At 42.8% G+C, this 16,330-nt stretch overlaps 1 protein-coding gene across 3 annotated transcripts in view; it reads left to right on the top strand.

The window, feature by feature from the left end:
* HSD17B2 (hydroxysteroid 17-beta dehydrogenase 2) overlaps window positions 1-16,330 on the top strand; it is a 99,734-nt gene that overhangs the window by 418 nt on the left and 82,986 nt on the right. The gene's annotated exons all lie outside the window — the stretch shown is intronic.

The following is a 16,330-nucleotide window of genomic DNA, read 5'->3' as shown; positions in this document are numbered from 1 at the left end:
GTAAGTGGACGGCACTGCAACTCTCACTCAGGGCAGGATCTGGCATTTGCCTCGCCTCAGCGTCACTTTTTCAAAGTAGGTTTCCAGATAAAATACTTGGCATGGAGTAAATGAAAGGCATCCCCAAGTGTCTTTCACTGCAGTGTTTTGGTTTGCTTTTTTCACGAGATGCTCTTGAAGGGGCCGGCGGTTAAGACGGACTGGGAAAGTGACATGCGGGAAAGTGACATGCCCCTAAGCTGTGATTTCGCTCATTTGCCAGGCTAAATAAGGCATCTGCAGACCAGTGGTGTTTCGTGTGTTTCGTTGTACCCAGGAAAGTTCCATAGGTTTCTTTAGGCTGAAACGGAACGTTACTCTCAGATTAATGTTTGGCTGTGTTCTAGGCTCGGGCTCTTATTCCTCAGAATGTGCAAGAAACTTGCAATGTCAGCCTCTCCTTGCTCTTTGTTGTATGTTTTTTAAATGTCGAAGGGACTCTTACCTAGGTTGAAATTTTGCGGTTTGCCTGGCTGCTGTCAAGAAACTCGTGTCTCATCTGAGCCTTTTGTCTTCAAATCTGTCATTAGATGGCTAATGTTTCTTAATTGGATCAAGTTGGCAGTGTGTCCAGAAGGCAGTAGCTTGTTAGTTCAGCTGCCAGCTTTTTCTTTTTTTTTTTTTTTTCTTTTGTGTTTCTTTTTCCACTGCAAGTGTGAGGCCAAATTAGATTCCTCTGTGCTGTAAAACTGGTTTGTTTGGTTGTGAAGTTAGAGCTCGGATGGGGCTTTAATTAGGATTACCCACCGATAGCCTGACCCAGAAAGTCCTGCCAAGGTGAGGCATCTGCTGTGCAATCCCTTTCGGGGAGTTTATCACCTTGAGGCTGTGACCCGCTGGGATGAAGGCAAATTTGGGGTGTGCACGAAAGCCAATCAGCGACCTTCTCAATTTACTGAGAAATGGGCTCAAAATGGTCCATTTTGCCTTTTACATGAACCCAGTAGTGAAATTCTCTCTTAAAATAAGATGTAAATTGGCACATGTTGCAATTTTGGAGTGCTATGGAAAACAAGCTTCTTCAGTGGAAACAAACAAACAAAACAAACAAAAACCCCAAACAGATTGAAGGTAGAAAATACAGTTGGTCAATGGGACGTTTATCCACATGAATGTCTACTATCCCCTGGAATCATGCCTCTAGAAGACTGGATAGGTTTCCCACTCTTTCACTTGAATTTTCAGGGTTGGCTGGGTGAACAGCTGTTATCATAGTCTAAAAGTCTCTGTTCTGTGTGTAGTGACAAGTACCCATGGTCTTCAGAATAATTCCAGGTTTGTATTTAGTGTACTTTCCCAGTTGTGTGAAAGAAGAAAGAACCATTAAGCATGTTAAAAAAAATAATAATAATAATAACAGTGATGCTGTGGTTGATGCTAATGGGACATGATCTCTTGGAAGTCTAAATATTCCTGGAAAATCCATTTCAGGAAGCAGGACTCCTCAGGCCGATAAATAAAAATACTAAACCTTAGGGACTCTGGCAAACTTCAAGGTAACTGAGAAAACAGGAATTTTCTCTTGCTTATTTATCTTATCAATGTTCCTCTGCTTTCGAAGATGTAGGCATACAGAAATGTACAAGATACACATCCAAGTCAGTTAGCCTACATCAGCCATTGAAATGTCCTGACTTGTGTTTCATTGCGTGTAAAATGACTGATTCAATTAGGAACTCAAGCCCAGTGACTAATCTCTCCGTGAAATGCTTAGCAATTAGAAAGCTTAGAATTAAGAATGGAGCTATGTCCATTTAAGGGTGACTGAAATGTCCCCTTAAGAATTCTTTGTCCTTCTCATGAGGAATGCCATAGATTCAGTATAATTCGAGAGAAGGTTTCAAGACCTTTGTACTAAGTGGAGAAATGTAAAATGAATTCGTCTAGTAAGACCACAGCTCAGTAACAAATAAGTCACCATGACTTGAAAGAATCTTTGTTTCGGGTTGGCTTATGTTACACATCGATGCACATTTTAGTGTGGTGGGGAGGGGGAGGAAGGAATGTGGCAGTGTGTATCAAAAGCCACACATTTTATTTCTTTATCTGATAATTTAAGATTTAGAAACTTCTCTTGAAGAAATAATCGGAAATATTTAATCGGAATAATATAAAAGGGTAGGCGCCAAACAAAACGGCATATTCACAAAGTTTACAATCATGAAATATCAAGGGCAGTAATAAGAATGGTGACAGGTTACGGTCCATCCTCCGGGTGTTAGAGTGGACGAGCATTAAAGATGACGGGGCGCCCGGATGGCACAGTCAGTTGAGCGTCCGACTTCAGCTCAGGTCATGATCTCACAGTTTGTGAGTTCGAGCCCCGCGTCACGCTCTGTGCTGACAGCTCGGAGCCTGGAGCCTACTTCAGATTCTGTGTCTCCCTCTCTCTCTACCCCTCCCCTGCTCATACTCTGTCTGTCTCTCTCAAAAATGAGTAAACTTTAAAAAAAATTTAAAAAAAAAGATGAAAACCACAGGACTGTGTCACAGAAGGAAAACCAGGTTAACGGGAGACCCAGGGGATCCAGGTGTTTGAATAAATCTGTACCCACGGCACAGGGGTAGGAAAATACTGGAAGGAAATTGTGAATGGCTGGATTTGAGCCCTTGGATTTGTTTTCCCCCTAGAATTCCTCCAATGCAGTTATATTCCTCATATAACGAAAACATTTTAAGAAGAGAGCACGTTAAAAGGATGAAGTCTATTTTAGGATATTATGGACCCAGAGATAGGAAAATTACAAGAAGTTCAAATAAGTAACTTTTTTCTTTGAGTCCCTCATTTCATTTTGCTAAGACATTCAAACATCTTTTGTTTCAGAGACATATAATTATAGTAAGAAGAAATAAGCAAGCACAGAGCTTTTGAAATGTCATGTTTGTCTTCAAGGCATCTGAAGCCGCAGTGGCCATTCAATTTTTTAAATGGCGGTGAAATTCGTGAGGAGCGGGCCCATAACGACTGCAACAGCATCTCAGGCACAATATAGTGGGGAAAATGTTGAAGTCCGATGGGTTTGGATTCGAATCCAGCATTTAGCTTGCCTTAGGCTGTGTTCTCCAGAAGCGGGGCTTGAGATGAGGATCTATGTGAAAGGGATTTATTGGGAGCGTTTCCAAGGAACATTGGTCCTGGGGTATGGAAAACGGACGGGGAAGGGGAAGAAGCCAGGCTGTCCCCATTGGGGGCCAGGGAACTGTAGTCCCAATGCCCTCACACCTGTCAGTCATTAGTTAAGGACTGTCACCCCCGCCTCCGAGGTGGGGAGGAGGGGAGGCTTAAATTTCCACCACTTGTGGCTTTCCGGGGCCACCCACAGGCAAAGTGAGCTCTAGTATCTGGGGGCAACATGTTGCCTGCTGACAGTGAAGTGATCCATGGATTAGAGCTAACAAAAATGGCCAAGGGATCTAGAGTAGTGTGACATTACCTGTTACATACTTCTTAGTAGCTGTGTGACCGTTGGTATCCATCTTTGGGCTTTTGAACTTCTGTTTTCTCCTCTGTAGACTGGAAATGACTGTAGATAGACACACACACACACACACACACACACACACACACACTTATAGATGGCATTAGTGGAGGAGAGAGAGGAAGAAGGAAAGGGGGAGGAGAAAAAAGAGGGAGGGAGGGGGGAGGTGATTTTGTGTATCAGGTGGTGAGGGGAAAGGTTTAAGTGTGGGGTTAGGTAGAACAAAGAGACAACAAAAAGAGAAAAGGAAAAGGCTGACAATGAAATGGAGAGAAGAAACATTCATTTGTTTATTCAACAACATGAACCAGTGTTCACTATGTGTTGTATATTGTCCAGAAGCAATGGGGGAAGAAAAATAAAGACCATGCAATTGTTATGTTGCCAAATGATGGGATCAAAGTTCTCAGTTTCCCTTGACTTTTGACTCACATTCCCTGGATTCCTCCTCCTCCTCCTCCTGTGAGGTGGTGCCTTATCCTTCTCAGCCTACTCTTTGAACTTGGTAGAAATGCAAAGGTAACTTTGGTTTTCTGCCCTCAGGCCTTTCATCCTGGCCCCTCCAGTCTCGCCCACCTACCTCTATTCTGTATCTACTGTGTGCAGGGAACACACCCAGAGGGCTTGGCAGTCTGATGGGAGAGATGTGGCCTTACCTAACCTTGGCTGTGCAATGGGGCAGGGAAATGTCTCTGGGAGGATTCCCGAGTGCCTGGAGCCCAGGGGTGGACGCAACTCCTGTGTCAGGAGGCTGGGGAAAGCTTGACAACAGACGGACCTCATTAGGGATTAAAAAGTAGCTTTCCAGAGGGAAAATAGGAAGGTTTTCCAGGCCAATTGGTTAAGCAGTTACTATAGAACACAACTAGCACTTGTTAAAACTTGTTGAGTTGGATAATTTTTAATTGGAATTTTCAAAACAGCGCACAATGGGGATGGAATGAAGGGCTGGAAGAAGGATCTGTTTTATGTAGAGGTCCTTATTTTATGCTCCAAACAAAGGGTCCTAGGTGGGTAATGACCCCTTCTGGGACTTCCTAATTAGTCCAATTAAGGTTCTAAAATGGAATACACTCAGTATCCCCTTGGACTTTGGGCTTCTTTGGATTTAACATTAGATTACTAAAATGGATAAACATTGACAGTGGAACATGGGATTAAAAAATGGCATCTCTGTGCTCAGAGCTTCATATTTTATATTTGATTCTCACAACCCAAATAACTTACAGTTTGCAAATAAGGACACTATGTGTCCAAAGTCACCATGACACTAAATAGCAGAGGTAGGCTAAAACCAGATCAGACGCACCTGAACCAAAAACCATGCTCTTAACCACTATCATGACCAGTGTTATTAACTAGCCATGGTGTTCTGGGTATAAAATGTGTTCATTCAATCAGCAAGTAAATTTTGCAGATGCATTTTGCGCACAAGATTCTGCTTGATGCAGAACTTGGCAGTTGAGTGTGGACGCAAAAGATGCTGAGGACAGAAGATACAATGAAGGTACCACGGAGAGGGAGAGGGATGTTTGAAAAGGGTGATGATTTGAGAGATGCCACATGGTGAATTTGACTTCAGCTTTGATTTTGAGGGCCGTGAGGGGGCAGTGCAGGTGAAAAGCCACTGGCAGTTGGAAATGAAAAACTAGTCCTTGGTTGGGGTTAGAGAAGGAGACTGGGGAACATGAGCCACATAGCTATGGTTAATGCTGCAAGGGAAGAGGTCCCTGAGGTATATAGTAAGGAGTCAGTACGGTCAGCAGTGAGCCTATAATCCAGCCAGTCTACCGAATTTTTTAAAACGAGCACACATCCAGTTTTATCATTCAGTTTAAACCTTATGAGCCCTCTACAGAGAAGCGTAAAAAGGTATTGCTAACTCAGGTAATGTTGTAAAAGTTGGAATGGTGATTTTATTGGCATCCTAAACTAAAAAATATTTTTTTAATTAAAAAGTTTTTTAATGTTTCATCTATTTTTGAGTGACAGAATCCACGGCAGGCTCCAGGCTCAGGGATGTCAGTATGGAGCCCGACGTGGGGCTTGGACCTGTGAACCGTGAGATCATGACCTGAGCCTGAGTTGGACGCTTAACCCACTGAGCCACCCAGGGGCCCCTTGTTAGGCATTCTAGATGGCTTGTTTTGATTGATGGAATGAAAGTCCGTGCCCCCCCCCAATGTATTGTAAGCTGTTTGAAGGCAGGAACCAGGTGTCTCTTATGACCATGTCCTTCTTTTCAGTCTCTGAGCACATTACTAGAACCAATACAATATCAACCAGTGAATGAGCCATCGGTGAACAAACCAAGCTGGTGTAATGCACTCCCCCTTTTGTGGTCATTGGCCAGATACAATGGCATTGTCCCAATCTGCCCACTTGCTTAGGCACTTCTTTTTGCTAGGGTCACCTGTGTAGAAAGGACAGAGTGACATGGCTGAGCTCTGGAGGACCCATTGTTCGGCAGTGACTTAATTGTTGGTTTGCTCCGGACAGGGCTTTGTGATGACTTGGTTCAGAGCATGGTCCTGTTTAGCTAGGATGTGGCACAGACAGAACATCCTCTGGCCCTGACCGGGCTCTTGAAACTGCTCTCCCCAGGGTCCCTGGTGTCCCAGTCACGAGAACGTGTTCTCCTCTAATCCTTTCCCCCTTCCTAACTTCTCTGGTTCCTGCCTTCCCGCCAACTCTGTCTGTCCTACCTCCTTCCCATTTCTATAGGTGCTTTTTTCCCCCTTATTGATGACTTCTTCATAAATTAGTCTTCCTTGGTTTAGTCCCTAGATGCCAGCTGTCCCAGATTCCCAGATTCCCTACATTCCCCATTAGGATCCCTTTACACCTCACACTTTCCAGCAGTCTCCATGAATGGCTCCCGTGCCACCTGTATTCGGGCAATGATCAGTCTCTGTGTCCTTCCCAGACTTGGTTCCTGCACTCTGCAGCTCATACCCACTCCTTCCTCAGTATCTCCTCCTGGGTGTCCAAGAGCCCACCTGTCCCCGACTGCACTCGCAAACTATCCCTGAAATCCTGCCATCAGCCCAGCACTCCCTAATCTGCCCAAGTCAGAGAAGTCACAGCCACCTTTGAATCTTCCCATCAATCCACCCAAATTAGAAATCGGACTCATAACTGAGTCTCCTTGACTCTTTCTTTTCTTGCATCACCTCATCCAATGAGTCTTTTCTTCATCACTCAGTGACCTTTCACTGCCTTTGAATTTCTCCCTTCCTTACCATTCTACTGCCTCTCCCTGTGTTCAAAGCTTCTCAAGTGGGCTCTTAAACAGCATCTCTGTTGTTATCCCTGCCCCTCTTTTCTCTATCCTCATCCTGCAGCCAGAATCATGCCTTTCTAGAATACAAAGCTAACCAGTCCATGCTTCCCTGTTAAAATCCGTCTATTTCTCTATAAAGTCCAAATTTCTTGTGTGCAAAGGTTCTTGACGATGGAGGTCATATCATATGCTACCTCTCTACTCCCCAAGTTCCAAGGCAAGTTCTGGATACCTATTAGTGATTCTAAAAGTTGTAAGCTATCCAAGCACTGTACAAAAAAAAAAAAAAAAAAAAAAAAGTACATTTAAGATAGGTCAAGAGTTGCCAGGGAGGTAAAACCTGAGGTTTTCAGAGGATTCCAGGTACAAACAAGTTCTTATCTGAAAAAAATGATCAAAGATTATCTTTGTGTACACCCTCAAGGCCATAGCTGCCTTGTCCATTTGTTTATGTCAGTATCTAGACCTTAATTACTCTGCAGATTTCAGAATCCTCTGTTGCTCCTAAAGATGAACACTTTGTAGGTGGCATTCCTTTGCCCCATCATCCAACTTCTTGACTTCGGGGTTTGATGCTAGGCTCTCAGAGTCAGGAATTAGATCATAGGGTGTCCATATGTATGTGTGAGGACATGGTGTGGGAAAAATTTCTGAGGCAAGGCCAGAGGCATCAGGTTAATGGGTAGATGGTTCAGATAGTTCTGTTACACTGAGCCCGACAGAGATAAGCAGAGGACCTGGAATGAAAGAAATCAGTAAATCCAGGTCCCAAAGAAGACAAGATGGGAGCAAAGTAAGCAGGGAGCAATGATGGAGTGGAGTGGGGGAACATGTCCAGGTTGAATGATCCAGGGACCCCTGGGACTTTCATCCCAGCCACAATCGTCGTCACAAAGTGGCATCTCCTCTTTAACACAGGATTCACTACATGCAATACTCTGGTGCTCCCTGACTCCCTCACATCATGAGATTCTTCCTCTGTGCTCAGAAACCCCAACTCCCATTGACTTTGTGCCATAAACAGAACATTGGAAAGATAGGTATCCACTGGAAAACAATTCTAAAATTCAAGAAGAGAAGCCATTAGGAACCTTGTGTTGAATTCCCTTTGTGTGCAAAGGACTCAAGGTCCTGGGCCAGAGGCATGTTAATTTGAGTCAGTGCCCAACATTGTCTTAGACTGAATAGAAAGAACCCAAATTCTACTTTTATGGGTCAGAGGCCCTGATAGGTCAGTTGAAACACTGGAAAAGGACTGGGTTTCATTGAATTCTATTCTAAAGACTTATGTCTACTAAAGTCCTGAGGCCTACAGAGTCAAAGCAAACCTGGGCATCATGAAGAAAGTGATTAGAAACAAAACCAAACTTATGTTTCTTTCTTAAAACAGAGCCATAACATATGGGCACCTACAGGTCTGGTCACTGTCATTCGGGGTGGAAAGTAGGGTGCAGTGGTTAAGACTACACACTCAAGACCGTGACTGATCTGGCTATCAACTCATACCTTGCCACTAACTAGCTTTCTGAACTAAGGTAAGTGAGTTGACCTCTCTGAACTTCAGTTTCCTTATCTGGAAAACAGAACTAATCATAAGACTGATCTCACTGGGATTATTGCCAGGATGGAATGAAACAACACACATAAAGGACCATTTGTAGGTGGTGATTGGCACTGAGCCAAACAGGGCAGCCTCAGGGTGCTGATCAGATAGTCAGAGGATAAGGTTGCTAAAAGAGCCCCCCAACTCTGGAAAGAGAAGAAAGAGAGTGCGCATGATTGCAACAGGCCCTGGAATATGAGATAGGAATTCACTTCCTTAGAATCCTCCCTTCCAACACCCACACCTTTTTGCATTTACAGTTTGAGAGAAGTTGTAGAATGAGCCACAGGAAGCGTGTGTCCACACACAGATAGTAAACCAGTAAGTCATCTTAGGGGGACATCGTTATAGGACAACAATGTAGTGGGTAGGGTTCCACTGCATCCTGTTGCCCAGGCAGGGTTTGGTCACATGCAAGGGGTCTCCCGTACCCCACTCCACTCATTACAGGTCAGTTGTGATTCTGGGGAGGCAGGGGGAGAGGGGGGAAGGGGGAAAAACCTCCTGCTCTGCCACTGTGAGGTTTACACAACCAGTGCTCTTTTCAGGATCATCCCTTTCATCCAGTGAGGTTGTTTGAATAGTCCCAGTGATGGAAAGCCCACTACATTTTCAGGAAAACCATTCCACTCTTATACAATGCTAATAGTTATAAATATCTTCCTTCTAATGAGCCAAAATATGCCTCCTTGGAACATCCATCAATGCACTTAGTTCTGTCCTTGGAAGTCATGCAATCTAATTAAAACACTCTTTTGCATGATAGCTCTTGAAAAATGTGGAGACTGTATCATATCATAGCCAAATCTGCTTTGAACTAAATCTCATTCCTTTTACCATTCCTCCCATGACTGGGTTTCCAGAACTTTCATTATTCTCCTCAGCCTTCTCTGGACCACTTCCAGTTTGTTGACATTCCTTTGAGATGTTGACTCAGACTTCACATCATGTACCATCTTGGTCTCTGGGCAACAAACCAGATGGGAGCTAATGAGGTGAAGTGAAATCAGAATAAGGTTCTTCATCAGATGTTATTGCTTTGTTTAGCAGGGTCGGTCGGTAACAACCCCTTTTCCCAGCTGAATTCTGAAATGATTGGGATAGAGGAGCAAGGCAGGTAGAGATGGAGACATTGGCTCTATTCCTGAAAAAAAAAAAAGCATTGGAAAAGTGTCTTGGATGTGTGATGCTCCATGCCCACTCAAGGCAGAGATGAAAAGTCTTAAACCTCGCCCACAGGGTAGGATGTGGATTAGACAGCTTTGCCAGCAGAGCTCAATATTATAGACATTTTGCCAGCCAGAAGGTCATGAGGAAGAGTGGAATGTTTCCATGTGACACTCTAGCCTCTGGAGTTCTCTCCTCTACTTCTCAGTCCTGATTGTTCTGAAGTGGTGAGTTTTCGAATTGCTCTGCATTGTCCTTTTGGCTCCTTGGCTAGAGAGAGAAGAGATCTTTGCATTGACTGATACATTCTTGTCCCGTTCTGTCAAACTCAGCAGATAATTTGCTCTACCTCTGCAGGGGAGAAGAGAGCAGGAGACAGGGGCCAGGAGTATCACACTGCTAGACATCTCTCCATATTGAAGGAAGTATAGGAAGTGGAGAAGTGTTCCCCCTAAGTTTAGGCTCTGGAAACCAGCTCTCTGTATGGAGAGTGCTGTTTCAAAACTGCAATTTGTGTGACAGAGGTCCAGGGAGGTTTGACTGCAAACTTAAATGGAGTCAATGGTCAGCTATTTGCCCACAACTTCCTCCCCCCAGTGCCTCCACCTTCCCCCAACAAAAATACATATACAAAGCTTCACTCTTAAGATGCACAATATCTTTTTTTAACATTTATTTATTTTTGAGAAAGAGAGAGAGAGAGAACGAGCAGGGGAGGGGCACAGTGAGAGACAGAGGATCCAAAGTGGGCTTTGCACTGTCATCAGAGAGCCTGATGTAGGGCTTAAACTCATGGACTGTGAGATGATGACCTGAGCCGAAGTCGGACGCTTAACCGACTGAGCCACCCAGGTGCCCCAAGATGCACAATATCTAAATAAGAGTATTAGACCATTCACTGGATCTGGGCCCTTGAATAAGCTGCTTCCCTTCTCTGTGGCAAATTTTCCTCATTTATAAAATATGAATCATGATTGGTACCTCTTCTCAGGATTAAATAAGATTATGATATATATATGCTGCATGGCACATAGTAGATGCTTCATGGAATATAATGCCTTTTCCCTTTTCCTCATCTTGTCCTGTCTAATAATCCTCTTGGTAAGGAGACAAACAAAATAAGGGTTTGGTAGTTTTGCTTTCTGTACCATTCATGAATGCCACCTCACTGGCCTCGTTCAATGGTGCCCTACTCCTTTGTTCATTTGTGTTATGACCATTTGTTGACTGGCTAGTCCTCTTTTTGTGGTTAACTGGCTCCTGCAGGCCTGTCTAATCTGGGGTTTTGCCTACAGATGCTTTTCTTACAGGTGAGTAGGGCTTCTCTTATATTGAGACCCTTGGTTCTGTGTCATGTCTACCTAGAGTTCTTGCCCTGCTAAGCTCTGGCTTCATCTGAGAGTTCCCTCTGTGACCACTTTGGCCTCTTGAATTTTCTCCCTTGATTTTTCTCAGCCTTGACCCTTCCTCTGAGCTGTCTTTTCAGTTTTTCTATTGGATAGAGAGTCTTTTGAGGGCATTGGGTTATGAAGATCTTGCGTTGGGCAAAATGTTCGGCAGCCACATGTTCTTCTGAGTCTCCATCCATGTATGAGACATGGTGGGGATTGCGGTGCTGAAAGTGATAAGGGTGTGTGACCCACCTGAGCTGTGGAGGGAGACACAGCTGCTTGTTTTCACAGTTCACGCTTCAATAACTGCTTGTTGATTGTCTATTGCATACACTTGATTTATATATTTGGGTTCTTTCAAGTCGGGGCATAAACATTTACAACTGTTACTTCTTCTTGATAGATAGACCCCTTAATTATGATATAATGCCCTTCTTCATCTCTTGTTACAGTCTTTGGTTTAAAATCTCATTTGATATAAGTATGGCTGCTCCAGCTTTCTTTTGACATCTAGTAGCATGGTAGATGGTTCTCCATCCCCTCACTTTCAATCTGCAGGGGTTCTCAGGTCTAACATGAGTCTCTTATAGACAGCATATAGATGGATCTTGGTTTTCTATCCATTATGATACCCTATGTCTTTTGATAGGGGCATTTAGTCCATTTACATTCAGAGTGATTATTGAAAGATATGGATTTAGGGTCATTGTGTTATCTGTAGGTTTCATTCTTTCTCGTGCTTGTGGTGATGTCTCTGGTCCCTTGCAGGGTTCCACTCACAGAGTCCCCCTTAGAATCTCCTGCAGGGCTGGTTTAGTGGTCATGAACTCCTTGACTTTTTGTTTGTCTAGGAAAACCCTTATCTCTCCTATTCTGAATGACAGCTTTGCTGGATAAGGGATTCTTGGCTGCAGATTTTTCCTATTCAGTACATAGACTATTTCTTGCCTGACAACTTTCAGTGGACAGGTCTGTAACTACCCTTATGTGTCTCCCTTGTAGGTTAAGACCTGTTTGTCCCTAGCTGCTTTCAGAATTCTCTCTTTACCTTTGTATTTTGCCAGTTTCACTATGATATGTCATGGTGTTGGCCTGTTTGTGTTGACTGTGAAGGGAGTTCTCTGTGCCTCCTGGTATTGGCACACTTGAGATACAATGGGCAGTAAGGACAGACAAGGTCTCTGCTCTCATGAAGCTTAATTCTAGCAGAGGAAGACATAAAACAAACAAACTAATAACTAGATAAGGTAACATCAGCACGGCAAGACTTTGATGGCATGGGTAATTATTCTACTGGGCTACTAAGAGCTACCTTTTATTAGGGGCTCCTAATGCCAGGCACCGTGACTAGTATTTCTGTGCCTAATTTCATTTAATTCTCAAAAACACCATATAAGGTCATTTTTTTTAAATATGAAAAGCTTTAAGTATTCAAAAAGTAGTAGGAATATTGACAACATGCTCAATATGCGTATTCTAGAACAACCATAATCAAGGGATGGATGAGATAATTTCTGTTACTATCTATCCTATTACTGTTACCAATCCCACTTAGAGATGAAGAAATCGAGGCTTTTGAGGGATCACATAACTAAGGTCTATACCATAAAGTAAGTCAGCAGCAGTGCTAGAATTCAAATGGAGGCTATTCTATTCTTATTGTAATTCAAGGGATGACACAAGCAGTGAAGGCAAGGGGTGACAGGTATGCCCCCTGAGGGAAAGGGGCCATGACTGCCAAATATTTCAGACATGCGAAGCTGCCCCAAGTATCTTTGGCTTCCACATTCAGACCCAGGGTCCTGCAGTAAAGCTGTCTTTCAGCAATAAAAAGAGGACTCTATCACCCAGAGAGGCTTGCCTTGGCAGCTCCAGAGAACCCTAAGAACTGAACAACCAGGAACTTCCCCAGGGCTTCTCTCTGGTAGCAAAGCTATTATGTCTCCACTGAGAAGCCATTAGTGCCCTATGCAAAATGCCTTCTCATTGCTCTTGGAGTCAGTCAGTCATTGTTTTCCAAATATTCCCAGCTGTGCCCTGGGGCTGTCACTTGGCTACCTCTAGGTTATTACTTCAAACTTACCTTGTGTGTTGTTGAGTTTTACAATGTTTTTGGTTGTGTAGGAAGGGGATGAGAATCCATTCATTCATTATTTCATGAATAATTCCTGAGCACTCTGTGTCAGGTAGTGGGAATACAGAGGCAAACAGCACACATTCATTACATTGAATAAACTTCCAGTGTAGTGGGGGAGACAGAAAGAAACCAGGATGTCACAAGGCAGTACAACATGTAAGAGTTCAGAGAAGTAGCAGAGTGAGAGGATAGAAGTCCACCCAAGAGTCTACAGCAGAGGCCATGGGTTTGGAGAACAATCAGTGAGTTATAGGGACTTTATGGTGGAAGATTCAGAGGACTTGTTGGCTCCTTGGATCTAGGTAGAGAAGAAGAGACTTTCCCACCCCTAATCTTCATCCAAGCCCTCTTGTAGTTCCTTTTGACCATCTTTCTGGCCAGATGAACTGTGAACTCCATGAAGGCAGCAATACATAAAGCATGGTGCTCACAACAGCCTCAAGGAATGAATTCATGAACCAATGAATGTAGAGAATAATTCCGAGGGTCTGAGAATGATTCTTACAACTAAGAGAAACAACGGCTTTTGAGACACTGAGGGGGAAGATGCTGACTTTGAAGAAAAGATAAAGCCTTTTGTTGGAGACGTGGTAAACTTGAGATGCCAAGGTTGTATCCAGGCAGAGATGTCCGAGAGAAAGAAGGTTAAAATCCAAGAAGGAACTCACGACTGGAGATACAACTAGGTTAGCCTTCCACATAGGTGGGATAAATGAAGATCTGGAAGCTAAAATGACCCATGAGAGAAAAGTATAGATAGAGATTAGGACAGGGAGCTGGGCAGTGGAGTCCACCCAAATCTACAGGATAGGAGGTGGGAGGTAGACCTGCAATGTTGTAGGGTTCCAAGGAAGAGAAAGTTTCCAAGAGAAAGAGTTATAAACGACATTCAATATGGAGGAGAGACTGTAAGAGATGACAAGATATCTCTGGATTCAATGCCCTGGGAAGTACTGATTGAAAAGAATCGTTTCAGTAAAGGGTATGAGAAGGAGCCCCAGTGCAAGGACAATGAGGAGACGGTGTTAGTGGGCAACTGTGGAGTTTTGAGAACACTGGTGGGAAAAGCAAGGAGCAGGATGGGAGATTAGCTCTAGGGAACAGTAAGATCAAAAGAAGAAATTTGGTTTCAACCTTCTGCATGTTGCTGTCCAGTTCTCCCAGCACCATTTGTTAAAGAGACTGTCTTTTTTCCATTGGATATTCTTTCCTGCTTTGTCAAAGATTAGTTGGCCATACTTTTGTGGGTCTAGTTCTGGGGTTTCTATTCTATTCCATTGGTCTATGTGTCTGTTTTTGTGCCAATACCATTCTGTCTTGATGATTACAGTTTTGTAGTAGAGGCTAAAGTCTGGGATTGTGATGCCTCCTGCTTTGGTCTTCTTCAAAATTACTTTGGCTATTCGGGGAGTTTTGTGGTTCCATATGAATTTTAGGATTGCTTGTTCTAGCTTCAAGAAGAATGCTGGTGCAATTTTAATTGGGATTGCATTGAATGTGTAGATAGCTTTGGGTAGTATTGACATTTTGACAATATTTATTCTTCCAATCCATGAGCATGGAATGTTTTTCCATTTCTTTATATCTTCTTCAATTTCCTTCATAAGCTTTCTACAGTTTTCAGCATACAGATCTTGTACATCTTTGGTTAGATTTATTCCTAGGTATTTTAGGCTTCTTGGTGCAATTGTGAATGGGATCAGTTTATTTGTCTTTCTGTTGCTTCATTATTAGTGTATAAGAACGCAACTGATTTTTGTACATTGATTTTGTATCCCGCAACTTTGCTGAATTCATGTGTCAGTTCTAGCAGATTTTTGGTGGAGTCTATCGGATTTTCCATGTATAATATCATGTCATCTGCAAAAAGTGAAAGCTTGACTTCATCTTTGCCAATTTTGATGCCTTTGATTTCCTTTTGTTGTCTGATTGCTGATGCTAGCACTTCCAACACTGTTAAACAACAGCGGTGAGAGTGGACATCCCTGTCGTGTTCCTGATCTCAGGGGAAAAGCTCCCAGTTTTTCCCCATTGAGGATGATGTAAGCTGTGGGCTTTTCATAAATGGCTTTTATGATCTTTAAGTATGTTCCTTCTATCCCGACTTTCTTGAGGGTTTTTATTAAGAAAGGATGCTGAATTTTGTCAAATGCTTTTTCTGCATCGATTGACAGGGTCATATGGTTCTTATCTTTTCTTTTATTAATGTGATGTATCACGGTGATTGATTTGCGAATGTTGAACCAGCCCTGCATCCCAGGAATGAATCCCACTTGATCATGGTGAATAATTCTTTTTATATGCTGTTGAGTTCGATTTGCTAGTATTTTGTTGAGAATTTTTGCATCCATATTCATCAGGGATATTGGCCTGTAGTTCTCTTTTTTTACTGAGTCTCTGTCTGGTTTAGGAATCAAAGTAATACTGGCTTCATAGAATGAGTCTGGAAGTTTTCCTTCCTTTCTATTTTTTGGAATAGCTTGAGAAGGATAGGTATTATCTCTGCTTTAAACGTTTGGTAGAACTCCCCTGGGAAGCCATCTGGTCCTGGACTCTTATTTGTTGGGAGATTTTTGATAATCAATTCAATTTCTTCACTGGTTATGGGTCTGTTCAAGCTTTCTATTTCCTCCTGATTGAGTTTTGGAAGCGTGTGGGTGTTTAGGAATTTGTCCATTTCTTCCAGGTTGTCCAGTTTGTTGGCATATAGTTTTTCATAGTATTCCCTGATAATTGCTTGTATTTCTGAGGGATTGGTTGTAATAATTCCATTTTCATTCATGATTTTATCTATTTGGGTCATCTCCCTTTTCTTTTTGAGAAGCATGGCTAGAGGTTTATCAATTTTGTTTATTTTTTCAAAAAACCAACTCTTGGTTTCATTGATCTGCTCTACAGTTTTTTTTAGATTCTATATTGTTTATTTCTGCTCTGATCTTTATTCGTTCTCTTCTGCTGGGTTTAGGGTGTCTTTGTTGTTCTGCTTCTATTTCCTTTAGGTGTTCTGTTAGATTTTGTATTTGGGATTTTTCTTGTTTCTTGAGATAGGCCTGGATTGCAATCTATTTTCCTCTCAGGACTGCCTTCGCTGCATCCCAAAGCGTTTGGATTATTGTATTTTCATTTTCGTTTGTTTCCATATATTTTTTAATTTCTTCTCTAATTGCCTGGTTGACCCATTCATTCTTTAGTAGGGTGTTCTTTAACCTCCGTGCTTTTGGAGGTTTTCCA

This window comes from Lynx canadensis, chromosome E2, assembly GCF_007474595.2.
Source record: "Lynx canadensis isolate LIC74 chromosome E2, mLynCan4.pri.v2, whole genome shotgun sequence".
Classification (NCBI taxonomy): Eukaryota; Metazoa; Chordata; class Mammalia; order Carnivora; family Felidae; genus Lynx; species Lynx canadensis.
Note: the sequence above shows the minus strand (reverse complement) of the source record. Positions and strands in the feature narration are given on the sequence as shown.